The sequence below is a fragment of the Arvicanthis niloticus genome, chromosome 8 (assembly GCF_011762505.2).
Source record: "Arvicanthis niloticus isolate mArvNil1 chromosome 8, mArvNil1.pat.X, whole genome shotgun sequence".
Classification (NCBI taxonomy): domain Eukaryota; kingdom Metazoa; phylum Chordata; class Mammalia; order Rodentia; family Muridae; genus Arvicanthis; species Arvicanthis niloticus.
Genome location: NC_047665.1, coordinates 48,268,752 through 48,286,446, shown reverse-complemented (window position 1 = coordinate 48,286,446; position 17,695 = coordinate 48,268,752). Strand labels below are relative to the sequence as shown.

General features: G+C 41.7%; 1 protein-coding gene across 1 annotated transcript in view; it reads right to left on the bottom strand.

The window, feature by feature from the left end:
- Positions 1-17,695, bottom strand: part of Ryr2 (ryanodine receptor 2) — a 566,557-nt gene that overhangs the window by 372,878 nt on the left and 175,984 nt on the right. The gene's annotated exons all lie outside the window — the stretch shown is intronic.

Here is a 17,695-nt window from a genome sequence, read left to right as displayed (position 1 = left end):
ATGCACATCTGAAAAAGTGATACAGCTGATGTAAGCAGCTTCACTTAGGGTTTCACGGTCACTACCGACTTTACTTTTTATATTTGTTATTTTTTTAATGGTTCTTAATATTTTAATATGGAAAGTTGAATTTACTTATCCACCAAGGGAAAAGAAAAAAAAATCTATGATGAAGTTAAAAGTAGAAAAATAATCAGCTTTTGATCCTTTTAAGATTTAGTTATTGGTTATTACTAGGTGTGATTTCTCCTGCCTTTAATCTTAGAATTCAGTAGGCAGAGGCAGGAGGATCTCTGAGTTAGAGGCCAGCATGGTCTACAGAGTGAGTTCCAGGACAACCGGAGCTACACAGAGAAACCCTGTCTCAAAAAAATGGGGGAAAATATTTAGTTATTATTTTTACTTTATATATATATGAGAATTTTACCCGTATCTATGCATGTGTATCATATGTGTACCCGGTGTCCTCAGAGGTCAGAAAAGGACATTTGATCCCTTGGAACTAGAATTAAGGATAGTTGTTAGTTGATGGATGCTGGGAACTAAGTCCAGGTCCTCTGCAAAAACAGCCAGTGCTCTTAATCACTAAACTATCTCTTCAGCCCCATACACCTTTTCTTCATTGAGACAAGGCCTCTCTTTGGCCTGCATTTCTCAAGTAGTCTAAGCTAGCTGACAGTGAGTGCTGGGAATCCCCCTGTCTCTGCCTCTCCAGCACTAGGATTACAAGTTTGCACTACCATGTTTGGCTAATTTTTACTTGGGTTCAAGGTGAAAGAACTCAGGAGCTCTGCACAGCAAACACTTGAAGCAGATGACAGCTACCTCCCCAGCCTTCACTATAGCAGATGCCAACTATCTCCCCCCACAATCCCACCCCTCACCCCACACACTTTAACACACTTTGAGCTGACAGAGAACAACAGCTGTTCCTAATGGAGCATCTCCTCCATGCTCCATGTCATGACACTTGGAACTTTGTCTATACTGCCTGTGTCACATGGCCAAGATCTCTAGAACAATGGTTTTGATAAGGCAAATGAAAAGTTTAGCAACTTTTCTGAAGCCACAGAATTAGAAAATGTTTAAAGTCTGTTTTAGAACCCAGGTTTCTCTATGCTCTCAAATATTCGTTCCTAACATACTACACTGCCTGACAATTATAAAGATATTAAAAAGACAGAAGTAACAGTTGATTCAAATTAATATGGAATTAAGCAAACAGAAAAATGAATTGATATAAAATATTCATTGACACATGGTTTTTCTTTTGTAGAAGATAAATATTTATATTCCTGTAGCTGGATTTATAGTTTGCCTCCAACTTGGGATGTGGGGATTTGCCTCCTGTCTACGTAGAAGTGCATGCTGAATTTTCCCATTTATTTATATTTATGCATATGTTAACTTCAACTGTTTCCAGAAAGTTAAACACATGTATAGAGAATTGGAGAGAGTTTTAGTTCTGGCTGTGGGTCTGTCTCCTTTTGTTTTTTTGTTAGGAATCCTAGGTTCCTGTCAAGAAGGCAAACAAGTTAGTTTAATTTTTAAACCACCTTCCAGTGTGTTTCCAGAACCCTTGAGGGAAACATGGAGGTAACTCAAAACGTGTGTGTGTGTGTGTGTGTGTGTGTGTTTAAAGATGGATGCTGTTTCAATCTTGATAGCTTGACAGAAAATAGAAAAGAAGGGACTCAGAATCCAGTTCTGATAGGTGATCAGGCAAAAGCCATATGGAAAAATTCTTGGACTTCCTATCTATGGACTGAAAGAACCCTCCTACTCCCAAGACTTGAGTATTTAAAAACCTGTCTTCTAAGCTGAAAAGAAATGCCAATAAAATATAATTTTATCTCTCCAACTTCAGAAAAGCCTACATTCTCACAAAGCTCAGAATCTCAGAGATGCAAATTAAGAGAGATGCTGCTGGTTGGCCAAGACATAGAAAGATACCCACAGCAAGCTTTAAGACAGAGCAGATGGCCCGTGGCTGAGGCGAGCTCATGAGTCCTTGGCCACCCATCTGCTGAACAGCTTCAGGCAAAGCACCATGACCACTGGGGGGGGGGTCAGTTCCTCCCTGTATCAGAGGGGTGCCAAAGTGGACAGGGTGGCCACTGCTGCTAATGCACTGACTGGACAGAGAACTGGCAAGATTTCACCCACCAGCTAGCAAAAAACATTGTTCTGATGTTTATATGCTCCTTCAATGACAATATAACTCTGGGCTCATGATCTTTGGTACACATTGTGGGAAATACTAGCCAGAATACACAAAAATCTCACTTCATGCGTTCCTCTTTACATGGCTTCAAAAACCCAGTCATAATATTGTCAGTCTGGAAATACTCTTTCAAGGTTCTCACTTCTCCATGGATGTCACTATTTCAGGTCTTTTTTGTTGTTGTTGTTAAATTGTGTGGGTAAGTGTATATGTTAATGTACATGCTGATGTCTCTTGGATGTCTTTCTCTATCTTTTTCCATATCATTTTTGAGACAGGATCTCTCCTTAAACCTGAAGCTCACAGACTAGACTGCCGACCCATGAGCTCTGTGATTCTACCTCAGACCCTCACATTAGGATTACACACACATGCCACAGCACCTAGATTTATATTAGGGGCTAGGCATTGAACTCAGGACTTCACACTTGTATATCAAAGACTTTGCCCACTGAGCCAGCACCTCCCCTGCCCCATTTTGACCTGTCCTTTCCCCTCCACCCCTCTCCTCCACTGAACTTAAAATGAGCATCTTGGTAAAACAACGACTGTTCCTGTGTCAATGAATTCTGCATGTCACCTCTTTCAAAGACAAGGGTAAATGTTTGCTAATTAATGAAGCTGGTACACCTGGGTATCCCAGGCATTCAAATTGTTCAGAAAAGCTGGAGGCATTGAACTTGGCACACTGGACCACAACAGGGTCTAGGTAGGAGAGAGGCATTAGCAGGTTTAAATGAGGGATGATTAGCAGGACATTACCACCTCAAAGGCCACAGCTGTGCCAATTTAGCACTTAATTATGAAAATCTCTCATGAATTAGTGTTGGTTCAAAGGGTTTCCGCTCCTCAATATCCATGTTTATAAAACAATGCCCAAGGACTTCATGGTGCTACAGAATCATGTTTGAATCCATAATACGGCATCTTTCAAATCTAATAGTACTTTAGGCAGTGTAAGCTACCTTTTAAATCTATTTTTCAAAATACCAAAGATCAACTGTGCCTGTGCAAAACTATAAGTAAGCTTGAGTCAGGGTCCCATTCCTTTCCACATGCCTCTCTCTCTAACATCACACAGTGTATCAAGTCAACTCTGTTCATGTGCATCTTGAGTAAGGAGCCATAACTGACTGACATCCATGAAATTGTGAAGAGCAAAACACACACACACACACACACACACACACGAAACCAGAGAAGAGGATGTTCCTACCGAAAAGTTGTAATGCACAGGGGATTGGGATGTGGCTCAGTTGGGGGAGTCCTTGCCTACCACACATACAGTTCTGGGTTCGATGGGTTCAATTTGTAGCAAAACCCAAAGTGCGTTAGCGCGATCCTGTAATCCCAGCACTGGAGTAGTGGAGGCAAAAGATTGGAAGTTTAAGGTTATCCTCAGCTACTTAATGAGTTCAAAGTGAACCTGAAATACACAAGATCCTTCCTACGAAACAAGAATTAAAATTATCAAAGCTGCATACATGGTCTCCCAGGCACTGTGCTGTACAGTTTCTTGTTTTTCATACTGCCAAGGCTAGCCCACTGCAAGCAAGTTGATTTCCACCCTATTAAATGTGAAGCAGTATTGATTTTGAAATGGCTTTTACTTTTGTGTGAATCTGTGTGAACATATTTTACATTTGTGCAGTTGCCCTTAGAAGCCAGAAGACAGCACCAGATAGATTCCCCTGGAGGTAGAATTATGAGCAGTTGGGACCCACTCCACTTACACCCTGAAAACTACACTCATGTTCTCTACAAGCATAGTGTGCACTGTTAACCAATAAGCCATATCTCTTCCTCCACCCTATTATTTATGATCTCAAACAGGAGGGCTACATACCAACCACTCAGGCTCTAGGTATGCCCACATACCTGCTGCATTTAAAACCCATTATTTCCAGTCATTTGCTTGCATTATTAGGATGATGTTCTGAGAAGGAGCTTAGGGTGAAGAAATCTATTACTAAAAAGCTATAGGGTCAGTGAGATGACTCAGAGGGTAGAGGCTCTTCCTACCAAGCCCAATGACCTGAGTTCAACCCATCTGGCCTGTATGGTAGAAGGATAGAACTGATTCTCAAAAGCTGTTCTCTGACCTCCATACCTATGCTATGAGACACCCATATATATATATATACACATATGTACATACATACAGATGATAGATAGATAGATAGATAGATAGATAGAGTTTTTAAAGTTTTCATTATGGCACTCAAATTTCATAATTTAGAACAGTTTGAGTAAAGACATAAAAACAAGTGAGTACAGAAATAGGGCACAGAAATTAATGAATACGTTGGACCCACTGCTATTGTTCAAACAGCTTAATTGACTACAAGGCAATTTTCACATGCTGCCCAAAAGCTAGGTTTTTAATGGCTGCATATGCAGCAAGCATCTGGCCTTGTCATAGTTATATAGAGATAAGAAAAGCAAAAATACCACAGGGTGCCAAAGGTGTTGAATATTAGGATCAAAGAGTCCTCAGCACTGCCTGACACACATCCCAACAATCATGAGTCATGAACAAGCTTGATGGTTGCCTGAGGAATTGGCAATGATGTCTCCCGGGAATTTTGTGAGGAGGAGATTTAGACAGAACCCATTCATAGGTGCACTGCCTTAACTCTATGACTCTGAGATCAGAGCCATTTTAGAAGCTTGTGAATTGGGACAAGCCCTCTGAGAAAGGACAGATGGGACCAAGAGAGGCAGGCATGGAAGCAGCCACCTTGTGGTCGGCGATGCTGCGGGTCTGTATAGCCACAGCTTTTCCTCTCGCTGTCTGCAGATGAGATTCGTGATTGTTGTAGGAAGGACGACGTTTTCTGGTTGAAGAATCTTGATGCGAGAGATACAGAGTGGAACTGCAGCACAAACAAGGCCTGTTATACAGAATTAATCTTGAAGCTACATCTGAAGACTTGATTTTCTTTGACTAATGGTGAAAGATCTGGACAACTCTGGGGTCATGTTACGTCTCATAGACTAGAAACCTGAAGATGAATCTAACAAACTGAAGTACAATCTGGTGAACCAAATATTTTACCTCATCTAGCAAATAATTTGGCTCAGAAAGGGGAAATGGGTGACATAAAGAAACCAAAGGTGGCTCAGGGTTTTCTAAAACCCCTTGTTCTAACAGAGGACCTAGGATCAGTTCCCAGCACCTATATAGTGGCTCACGACCATCAGTAGCTCCAGTTCCAGGGGATCTGACATCCTTTTCTGACCTTCAGGGGCACTGGGCTCCCACATGATACATATGTCCAGGCTGCCATTTATACACACAAATAAAAGTAAATAAATCTTTTTTAGAAAGGGATATTTTAGGAAAATAACTCTAGGGGATAGATACATGATAAATATGATTCACAATTTTATATATGTATTTTCCATACATATGTATACATGTGTACATATATACTGTAAATAGATATGTACTATGTATGTATGTATCTATATATTTATAGGTATGAATACATATGCAGTCATGCATATTTTTAAAGCTCTGCTGAGGATACATTAAAGAAAGATCTATGGGGAATTTCTTTTTATGGCCAAGGGAGAAGGCTACTATATCCACCATCTAAAATAGAAAGCTGAGTAAAAATGATAACAAATAAATAACAGCAAACAACAAATGCCCAACACTTTCAGAGCCATGAGAATCCACTCAGTACATACAAAAATGTGAGCCACATCCATGGCTTGGTCAGCTGTTGAACTGAGACATCTGTATTGTTCCTTCCTGGCATCCCCTACCCCTGCCTCCTGTACCCCTATACACACACACAGAGAGAGAGAGAGAGAGAGAGAGAGAGAGAGAGAGAGAGAGAGAGACAGAGACAGAGACAGAGACAGAGACAGAGAGAGAGAGAGAGAGACTACCTCCTGCTCAGTAGACAAGAAGCTTTATCAAGAACTTGGTACCAGCTAGGCTATGAGGACCAGTGACCCCGATACCCTGTCCAAGGAGCTGCCACAGAAGGCATAGTATGCCAGTGACAGGTATAGAGAGGTCCCATGACTCATGGGCCTGACTCCACACATCCTCACTGAAATCACACATGTGAGACACACAGATGGCCTGCAGACTCAAAGGTAGCCTGCAGTTACTACATGTGTACTCTCTTTTCTGTAAGTACAAGGTCCACTTGCAGGGTGTGGATTCCTTCCTGTTCAAAATGGCACATGATCGCTGCACCATTGGTGCTGAACTCCACCCTCCACACAATAAAGACTCACTAGGAAACTCATCTTAGAATAAAAAGAACTTTTCAAACTTTGACCAGAGACATTAATATCCACAAATTAAAGATTGAATCCAGGAAATTCACTCAACAATGAAAAACTGTATACACCAATCTAGCCAGAGCTGCTTTCAGCAAGGAGGTACCTGAACCTAAAATTGCTGTATTTTCCAAAACATACAGCTCTAACTCAAAATTTTGGCAAAGGCAAAAAAGTGCAAAATCTAATGTATACTGCAGTGATAACGTAATCAGGAAAACGAATCTCTGACTTGGGCTTAGTAGGAAAGCACGTGAAAGCAGCTATTATTTTCTTACAAATATAGCTTCGGCAATGGAAGACAAGGCTGGAGTATATTTCAGTGGGCTAACACTTGCTTCTCATGGGTATTTTGTCCCCAGGATCAAAAGAGAGAGTAAAGCTGGGGGGAGAGTTGCTTTGTTAGGACACCATTTGTAAATGTACATAAACATATACACTCTGGACTTTGTAGACTTTGTAGGTACTATATTCCCACACACACAAATGCATGTGCACATATATAAACACACACATAAAAATTAAATTTTTAAAAAACAATGACAAATGGCAAATGTTCATAAAAATGTAAGTATTTACATTAAATGTGCATATTCTAAAAACTCTAACCAAAATGCAGAGGATTTTTATTTCTTCAAATAGGATTTTAAAAAGCATGATCTAACTCTGCACTTCCAACAGGACACATCCCACAGACTGAAAGCCACACAGAGATGTATGTGTAAAAAGATATTTATAAAATATATGTACATGAAAGTATCGACCTTGAGAAACCTGGAAAAGCTGTATCAGGATCCCTCCAGAGACAAATGGGTTTATAAATAAGAAAGGATGTCGTGAAAAGTACAATTAAGTAAAGAAAGAAAAGAAGAAAGGAAAATAAAGGATAAAGACAGGTGTATCAGAAAGGAAATGGAACTGAATCTTCACACAGTCAGGTAACACGCACACATGAATCTACCTTTCCTAACAAAGAAAGCCAAGATCAACACACAAAATTTAACTTTCTTTATATGCTTATGTGTAGATCTATGTGCGCTGCATGTGTGCAGGTGCCATTAAGTCAGTGGTGGTTCTCAACCTTCCTAATGCTGTGACCCTTTAATACAGTTTCTCATGTGGTGATCCCCAACCACGAAATTATTTCATTGCTACTTTATAACAATGATTTTGCTGTTACAAATTATAATGTAAATGTCTGATATTCACAATATCAGATACATGACACCAAAGTGGTGGAGGCCACAAATTGAGAACAACTAACTACCTTAGAGGCCAGAAAATGATGCTAGATCCCCCACAGCTGGAGTTACAGGCAATTGTGAGCTGTCCAACATGGGTGTTAGGAACTGAACTCTGGTCTTCTCCGGGACAGCAACAAGCTCTCTTAGTTTTAACCGCTGAGCCATCTCCCCAGAACCACAAAACTCAACTATTATACTATCAATACAGATGGAACTTGGAACAAAACATCATTCACAACAACATAGAAGAAAAATAAATATACTTAAAAAGTAACCATTGAGTTAGAGATCTGCGAGTACCTGAGCTTTTGTATTTATCATTTGCCCATCAGGTTAAAAGCCAGAACATCTAGATGACTATCTTAGAACATATGCCTTTGAAAGTATCTGGCCATTAACAGGATTATTCTGATACAGGCTTGTCTGGTCTCACTTTGACAAATGTATGCCAGCAGATAGCAAAAAGCTGTTTGACTTGATCCGCTCAGTAATGGAAGTTTTCTGTTGTAGAATGCATGTTGTATTGATACATGAAAACTCTTCTTTCTACTTTCATTCACTTTACGACATCAGCTGTGGTTGGGGAGGCACCGGATGCAAGGTCCCAACAAAAACCACAAAAATGCTCTAAATTTAGCTTGTGCCTGCTATGATGGCTTGTGCAAAGCTTAAATGGAGCTCCCCCCACCCCACACACCAAAGATTCATACGCTGAGGCATGGTACTAAAGGGAAGGAGAGCAGAATCCAACAAGCATCAGGATAGAAAAGGTAATACGGGAACAAGGCGTCAATCCAGAACTTGACACCTAAATGCGGCTAAGATGAGGCCACTATTGCCTGAACTGGGGATGGAGGAAGACAGTGATGTGAGGAAGGATCTCACATAAGAATAAGCCAGCCTTCATGGGAACAATCAGGCATGCTGAAGTGATGCCTATCTGGTCCAGGAGCAGATGTGACTGCCTCCCACACAGAGATAGATGCCAGCATGCTAGGTAATGCCAACCATAGGATAACTGACACTGTGGAACTCTGTCCTCAGAAAATGTCATGCTTATGGCCACCTTGAAGCAAAGGAGCTGTGACATCAGCAGGAACACACTCAAGATCAGGCCTGGTATCCTTGGGGGAGAGGGGTTGGGGTGGTGCTGTCATGAGGCCTCATGTGACTTCAGCCTCTTCCCAGCTCATGCAATCTTTAACTATGTGGTCTTGGAAGTCCTAGAGCATATGAAGGGGAAATTTGACGGGGGATGAGAGACTGCGGGGGGTTCAGTTTCTGTGAGTCATCACTCATGATAGCCAGCAGGTTAGGTGACACAGCTCCGAGTCACCCATATTCCTGCAGTAACTCCATTAAGCTCAGTGGGTCAGTACTCTAGATCTGGATGTGTGCTGATCTGTTTTACGTGTTACCTTGAAACCACCTAAAGTCACCTTGGAAAATGGCCTCAACTGAGGAGTTGTGTAGAGCAGGTCAGCCTGTGGGCATGACTGTGAGGGACTGTCTTAATTGAGGAGTCATCGGGAACACCCAGCCCACTGTGGACAGCACCATTCTCGTGCCTGGTGGTCCAGAACTGTGTAAGTGAAGAATGCAGTGAGAATCCACTCTCTTCTCTCTGCTCCAGACTACGAGTGTGATGTGATTAGTCACTTGAGTTCCTGCCTTGATTTCCCATCAATGATGGTCTGCCACCTGGCTCTATACGCTGAATAAACCTCCTTCCGCTCCCTTATTTTGCTTTTAACCAGCTATTTTATCACAACATCAAATGGAACTAGATTGGGTAGAATTGTTTCTTGGATTCCTTCTCTATATGAAGTGACTAGGAAGAGAATCGCCAGGAAAAGTCAAGCAACATTTACTACCTGAAACCCTACAAAAAAAAAAAAAAAAAAAAAAAAAAAAGAATCTTAGGAAACAAAAGGTATTTTAGGTGAAAGAGAAGGAAGAGTTGACATCAGGAGAGACATGAAGAAGGTGACACAAAGCTGATTTTAAAAAGGAAAGAAAGTAGGTACTGGAGAGACAGGTGTCCCAGTCAGTAAGCAAGTGCCACACAACTGTGTGGATTGTTGGATCTGTTGCTCTGCTAATTAAGGTAGAAGTCTACCATTGTCTGGATAGCCTTCTGAGATTGGCACAAAATGACAGACTCCCTTTACCAGCAGGGCTTCTCTTCTTACCTTGTCTGGGGAGCACAAAACCCACACATACCTCTATCTACAGAATGGCAAGTAGCCTTGGTTAGATTACAGGTTCAGCTTCCTTCTGCCTGATAAAAAGTTGTTCAGTAAACAACTGAGACCCTGCAATGTCTCCCCATGTGGATGAAGGATCTCAGTACCTGAGCCTTCTGCCAATGACCTTTGCCCACTCTGGATAGCCATACCTGCTTCTCCAAACCATATAACCATTGATGCCCACTCTGGATAGCTATACCTGCTTCTCCAAACCATATAACCATTGATGCCCACTCTGGATAGCCATACCTGCTTCCCCAAACCATATAGCCATTGATTCACCCTGAGTAAAGTTGATTTGTCTCCCTGAAGTTGATTTCAGTATTTCTATCCTACTCACAGACCATACAAAATCCCCAAACCCTGCTATTCCATTCTGTTCCCTTTGTCCTTGTAGGCCAGTGGTCAACAACCCCAGGGAGAAGGGAGACCCACAGGATCTCTGAATCCACATCGCAGAGCTGGGCAAAGCAGCAAATGTCTGTAATTCCTGACTTGGGTAGGTAGAGACCAGAGGCTCCCTGGAACTTGATGAGTGCCAGGCTCAGTGAGGAGACTGAAGTAGAGAGTAACTGAAGAAGACATCTGACTTCAGCCACTGGCCTCCACACCATGTGCACGTGCACCCACATGCCCACAGACTCGTGTATAAAAGAAAAAAGCAGCAGTAAAATGCAGTGAGTGGGTAGATGCTCACAGGAAAAGAGGTACATCCCATTTTCAAAGGAGCAAATTTAAGTGTGAGGCCAAGCTGGATGAAGAAGCCAGAGACTAAGATATTACCAGTCATAGTTAGGAAAAAGTTTAGTAGAACTAAAGGATTCTATTTCAGAAGTTCCAGCAAAGATGAGATTTTCTGTACTACAGCAATGACAGATGGAAGTAAGAATATAAGAAACAATCACCTTCAATGGTACAAAAGGAAGTTAATACCAGGACAAGTAAGAGGGCTCAGGGGATAAAGACACTTTCCACCAGCCCTGACAATCTGAGTTCAGTGCCTGGGAAACATGTAGTTGAAGGAGAGAGCCAGTGCAAACAAGTTGTCCTCCGGCCTCTGCATGTGCATCATTCACGCCTGTATACAAGTAAGTAAGTTGATAATTTTTTAAAAGAAAGCTAGTAATAGCATCCTCCATTATAGTAGCTATCCATCTGATTTCCCTAAACTAGGCCTAGGTCAGTTTGTCCATATGGTATCCCAGTTTGTTTATTTATCTTTGGTTGATGACACAAGAATAAAGGACATTCTGTTCATTTAACCTCGTTTTCTGGAGAGGCTGACTTCTGACTTCAATTTCTTCATAAGCTAGTGCCAGGCCATGGAGAAGAAAGAGGAGTAGTCCAGGGGATGTGCTAGCAAAAAGATGAACCGCCTGCCTCTCTGCCTCTCTAGCCAACACAGGAACATCAGTATCCCCCTTGAGCATCCTGTTGATTAGTCCTTTTCGGTGCCATACACCTCCAACACTAAGCAACTTACACTGTTCTTTGTGGAAACGACTCATATTCAATCAACTAATGATGCTTTACAAAGCACAGGTGACCCTGTAGAGCTGCCTGAGACGTGGAGAGCATATACCTTTTGTTTATGCTTTCTTTGTAATGTCAAACTTGTCCATGCTTTAAGAAGATACTTGAAAGCCTCCTTTGCCTCATACGTACAGTTGGCTTTCAGAACTGTGAAACCAAGACCTGAAAGAGCAGCTGGCCTTCAAAGAGACACATCAAAACACGGGCCATCTTTTTGCTGAGTAATCATCCTTCCAAATGAAATTTTAGTTATTAAGCTCTGCATGTCATCTCTCAAAAGAACTGAAAATTATATTTGCAGTAGAATACAGTGATCTGGTCCAGACACTCCTGGAAATCTGGTAGACAGCCAGAAAAGAGAGAAAAATTAACTAAATGAAGAGAGAAGGAAAGGAGGGGAGGAGGGAGAGGAAAGAGAAAGAGATGTGGGAAAGGAGGGGTGGGTGGAGGGAAGGGAAAGATGAGAGGAAAAATGACAATTTCCTACCATGATATCACCCAGTATGTGTTAAGTTTTCCAAAGGACTTCGGGTTCTCTTCTTCCACTGATAAAGGTCCCAAAGAGGTAAGGAAATACTTTCTCAAAGATGGTACAGGTTACATAAAACTCCAAATAGGTGCTCAAACACTTAGTTCCCAGGAGAAACTTTTCATTGTTTTCTTGATGTGCTGGGAATTAAGCCTAGGGTCTTGGGCATGCTGGACAAGTGCTCTGCCTCTTAGCTAACGCTCGACCTGGATAAGCTTTGGCCTCTGTCATGAGGCATAGATCCGTAAGCAAGATACGTCATTAACAACAGAAACTCACATATGGCTTCCCAAGAGACCTGAATGTCTGGAGCCAAGTGTGTGTCAGATCTAACTACTGTCAAGGTCTGACTGCTCACAGTGCAGCTGTCAGGAAGTTAAGAGAGGAAAAGCAGCAGCTCTTGGATATTTTTTTCATGTGTACTTTACTAATGAAATATACAGTGTGTGCTTCTCCACAGAATCTCATGGGTTATGTAGTTTGGAGCAGATCTGAGTAGAACGCAAAGGTTTAAGTACCCTCATAAACAATGGGAATACAACCACCAATTTCTGCTTAGTATGCCTGTGACTGGTCTGAGCATTTGACATGTGTTAACTCAGTTCTCCCAGAAGCTTGTTCTCAGCAGATCCCTGCTAACCCAGATGAGTGTGTTGTTGTTATAAATAAAAAACAGACACACTCCCAAATGTAAAATTGCTGCTTACCAGCAGAAATCCTTGGGTCGCTTACACAAGGGGTGTTATGTAAGCAAATGTCATTCAGACTAACCAAGGGAGGGTAAGCTGGGGAAGACACTCTGACTGACTGATGATGTCTCATCCCTTTCTCACTGGTTTCAGACGAGAATGTGTAACACTTGTTAGATTGTATCTTCTCATACCCTAGGTATTGAGATAATACCACAAAGATGCAAAGGGAAGAAAGAGAAGGAAGGAGGAAGGAAGGGAGGAAGGAAAGAAGGAGAGAAAGGCTGACAGACAGTGCTAGAGATAGTTCAGAGGTTACGTGTGAGACTACTCTCACAGAGGATCTATATTCAGTTCCCAGCACTGGCAGACTTCTCAGAAACCCCCAGAATTCCAGTCCCAGGGAGATCTACTGCCCTCTTCTGGACTCCACAGCCCACTGCACTCATGTATACAACACATCACCCATAACACCACCCCCAACACACATACACACATATTCATGTACACACACTCACAATTTTAAAAATAAAATAAATCATTATGTATATATTTGAAATTTTCTTGTTTGGGTCATCTGTTTGGGGGTTTTTGTTTTTGATTTTGTTTTTTAAGGCTGGGTCTCTATACATAGCCATATCTGCCCTGAAGTGACCGTGTATAGACCAGGATGACCTCCAACTCAGAAATCTACTTGCCTCTGCCTCCCTAGAGCTTGGATTAAAGGTATGTGTCACTTTGCCCAGAAAGTGCTGAAATTTCAACTGAAGGCATCCTGCTTCCAATAATGATAACTCTGATTAAGCTTATTCTCTGATTCAATTCCTCCAGAATAATAGTTTTGTGTTCTTTCCTAAGCCTGAGACTATGGAGATAATTTGTGGGTAAACTGTGAGGTTGTGGTTGGCTCACTCTGAAGTGAGATCAGGCAGTATGAATCAGGGACATTGGTCACTAAAACGTGAGCTGGCTGTAGGACAGATCCTGCAAAACCAGCAAGGCTTGTCATTGGTCACATACATTCCCTCAGAGTCACTGAGCCTGTGCTCAGAATCTCTAGAGTTGTAAAGGATATTTTTGTTTTTATTTGTGTGACACTAAGTCACAATAACATGGTGTCTACTGCTATGGTTTGTCCACGAATGGTCCCTCACGGGCTCCTGTTTTAAACAACTGTTCCCTGCCAGAGTTGCTATATATTCATGTGACATGAAAGTAGGAGGGGTCTTGTTGAGAAGAGCTTTACTGGGAGAGGGAGGGGGATGAAAGAAGGTCATGGGGGTAAAAACGACTAAAATTTCATTACATGCGTGTGTGAAACCACCACCGAAGAATAAAACCCAAAAGTTAGTTTTGAAAATATCAGTGAAGACACTGTCTGGTTTCTACATGTCATTCTAGGTTATGGAAGAAGCCCTGGTGGCTCTGTTTACAAACAATCAGACGTCGTCGGTGTCAGCCTACTGCTGGAACCTGCCATATGACATGCCATCTTGCGAGACTGAGCTCTCAATACATATAATCTGAGGCCAACCCCAGGTAAAGAGTGTAAGAACTGAGTTAAGTCATAGCATGCCTAATTAGTGTCCCTGGAGAAATGCTGGGTGTACAGAGACAGCCTTCCATCCATCTGGTATGTAAAGTGCAATCTTGACTGTGTGAGAGATGAGAACAGAAAGGTCCTATTTTGTTGTTGTTGCTGCTGCCGTTTGTTATGTCAGATCTGGAAACCTGACTTAGCCACTGACTTTGTGCAAATTGGGGCTTCTAATCAAAAAACTGAAGTAAACTTTAGTTACTAGTGGTTGGAACAGAGAGTAGGCTCACACTGCAGCCTGCTAGGACTCCAGGATTGCAGTGTAGACTGCAATGCAGATCTCCTCAGCTCACCTCCGTTCTATTTCTTTTCAGCAAGTTTACCTCCTGTATCTCAACACCCAAGTTTGAATTGCAATGAAATACCGGTAAAGCAACTTCTTCTGGAGGCTCTTTAGGTACAACCTTGAAAGTATACATCTAATACTTCAAGAATACACGCATATACATTATTTATGGCATTAGAGCTTCCTAGGTGAATTGTCTCAGTGCTGTTCATTTAAAAATATCTAGCTGCAAATTAAGCATCATTGTCTGGAGCCATTGTTGAATGGTGTACTTCAGAAATAAAATATACAGAAATTCTGGAGCTGAAGAGGCAGCTTGGCAGTCAAGAGTGCTTGCTGGTTTTGCAGAGTACCTGAGTCTGGCTCCCAGAACTCACACAGGCTCACAACTACCTGTAACTCTAGCTCTGGGGAGTCTGATGCCCTCCTCAGGCCTCCGCAGGGACTGTACTCACATACATACATACATACATACACACACACACATACATAATCTTTAAAATGTTCATACACATACACAATTCTGCAATCAGCATCTATGTCCTAACAGCCAGCTAAAAATTAAATCCTTTCAGACAGAAATGAAGCAAGCTAAGGGCTCAGCCAAGCTAAGGGTCCAGCCTAACTTTAATTCCATCCTGAAGAAGTATCACAATTTCTGCTGAATCACCGCTTAACATTATGAATACTTATTCACATATTGCTATGTATATATCCTAACTGCTTATATAGAATTAGCTTGCTTATATCAACATGACATATATAGTATAACAAGGTATCTATATACACTATGGGTTAACTTTTGAGTCAATTACTGATGACATGTGTACTTAACAGCTTCAGTGCTCATGGGTTAAATCACTCTAACTCAAATCTGATGCATACTTAGAGGTATCTGTTAGTTGTTTAGCTTGTTTTCCAAAAGTATTGATTTTTCTATTGTAATTTTACATTCACAATAACACTAAAAAGAAAGTAGAAGAGGTCCCATGTACCTCCTGCCCCTGTCTCTTGCAGCTCACCAACAGAACATTCCCACTGCTCAAGCCCCCTGTGCTCTTCTTGTTCACCCTACCAACTCCAAGCAACCTCAGATCTATTCCTGATCCCCACAGCTTTACCTATCCCAGAACACCGTGTAGTTGGCAATACACAAGGTGCAGCCATTTTCTGGCTGCCTTCTTTCATTTAGCATCGTGTGTTGAGCCTGCACATATTCTTTCAGATGTAAAGTTCATTTCTCTTTAGTGTGGAATCCCACTCCACTCTATGGATGTACCAAAGTTAATCGGTTTACTTGCTGAAAGACATGCTGGTTTCTCCCAAGGTTGCAGCACTGTGACTTAATTGAGCTTCTATTAGCACTCAAGTGTGGTATGTACTGGTTTGAAACACCTTATGTTTCAAAGCATTTCCCCAAGGACTGTGCTAACTGAATCCCGTAGTGAAGGCATGTTTAACTGATGTAAAGGTGTTAAACACCTGGTCAACACACCTAGTCAACTCACCTGGTCCATTTGCCTTCCCACCAGCAATGGACAACCATTCCCACGGCCCCTCAGCCTCACAAGCATTTCAGCATCACCTGGGCTGCTTTCTTCTAATAGACCTTGGTTTTCTATTACAAATACATTGATATCAACACGATGTGTGTGCTTTCATCGTCACATATCGAATAAGCTGGTCCAGGACAAATATGCTTCTAGGGGGTGTCTCTAAGTGACTGTGGAGTGTTCATCCCTAACTGAAACATCTGCATCACACCCTCTCCCTCACATGGCTCAGGGAACATGGTAGAAAAGAGGGTGGGAAGACTGTAAGAGTCAGAGCTTGGGGCACACTGCTGTGAAGCAGTGTCTTCTAGACATGGCAAGACCGTGACATTCATGAGCTCACAGCAGCTGTGCTTGCATGCACAAGACCTGCACAAGATCAAGCAGGTCAGTGTTCCAGTGTGGACAGGGGCTCAAGAGGTCCCATCTCTAGCTGAGGACATACTGGTAATTGATGGCTGCTGGGTAAAATAGTTTTCTTCAAGGGCTGTGGCCCCTGGAAGTTGGTTGCTCACCTTCTAGTGGACGGCCTTGCGCTCATGTGGATATAAGCAGCACTAATTGAACCCAGTATGTTACAGATGGAGGGGATGGACAGTGAGGGTCAGGGAGGAGCTGGTGAAAAGTAGGAGGGTGGAAATTGTCGAATACATGGTAAACATTCACACATTCTCTCTCCATGTGTGAGTGTGTGTGTGCATGTCTGTATGTGTGCATGTGTGTGTCTATGTGTGTCTGTGTGTGTGTGTGTGTGTGTGAGAGAGAGAGAGAGAGAGAGAGAGAGAGAGAGAGAGAGAGAGAGAGAGAGAAACTTTCTAAAGAGGTTGTATGGATTTACAGTCCTATCAGAAATGTGTGAGGATTCCCCATGGTCACCGTGATACACAGCCATGCTTGTAACCTTTCTCCAGTGTCACATGTGATTCACCACAGTGTGATTCCCTTTTTCTCATTGATCATCATGAACACTGCCAAACACCTTTCAAAACATTAGGAAGCTGTGTGAGCATCCTCTCTTAGAGACATTTCAAGTACTTGAAGTATTTTGTCTACCCAGATGCTCTTTTCTCATTATGAATGAACAGAATATCTATCTGTTCATTCTCCAGAGGGAAATTCTTCATATTTTACCTGTTCAGTTTAAAACTTCGTTCCCCAATCTGAGCTTCATCCAGTTGTTCTGCGCATTTGTTTTATGTATTACAGTGTTTGTTCTGCTTGTTTGTTTTATGATGTATTATGGTATCTGTCAGTATCTGAAAATCTTTCCTTTCAATGTTGTGAAATAAAAGTTTGTTTTGCCTTAATGTTTATAATTCTTGGAACTGTTTTTTAAAAATCAGTTTTATTTAAGTATAATTCACAAGCAATAAACTTTACCAATTAAAGTACTTAATCTGTTCTTCAGACTTTTTCTACTACCATTTAACTAACATCACAAGTGCAAAGTGAAATGTGGTCATTTATTTTAAGGAAGAAACACATCTAT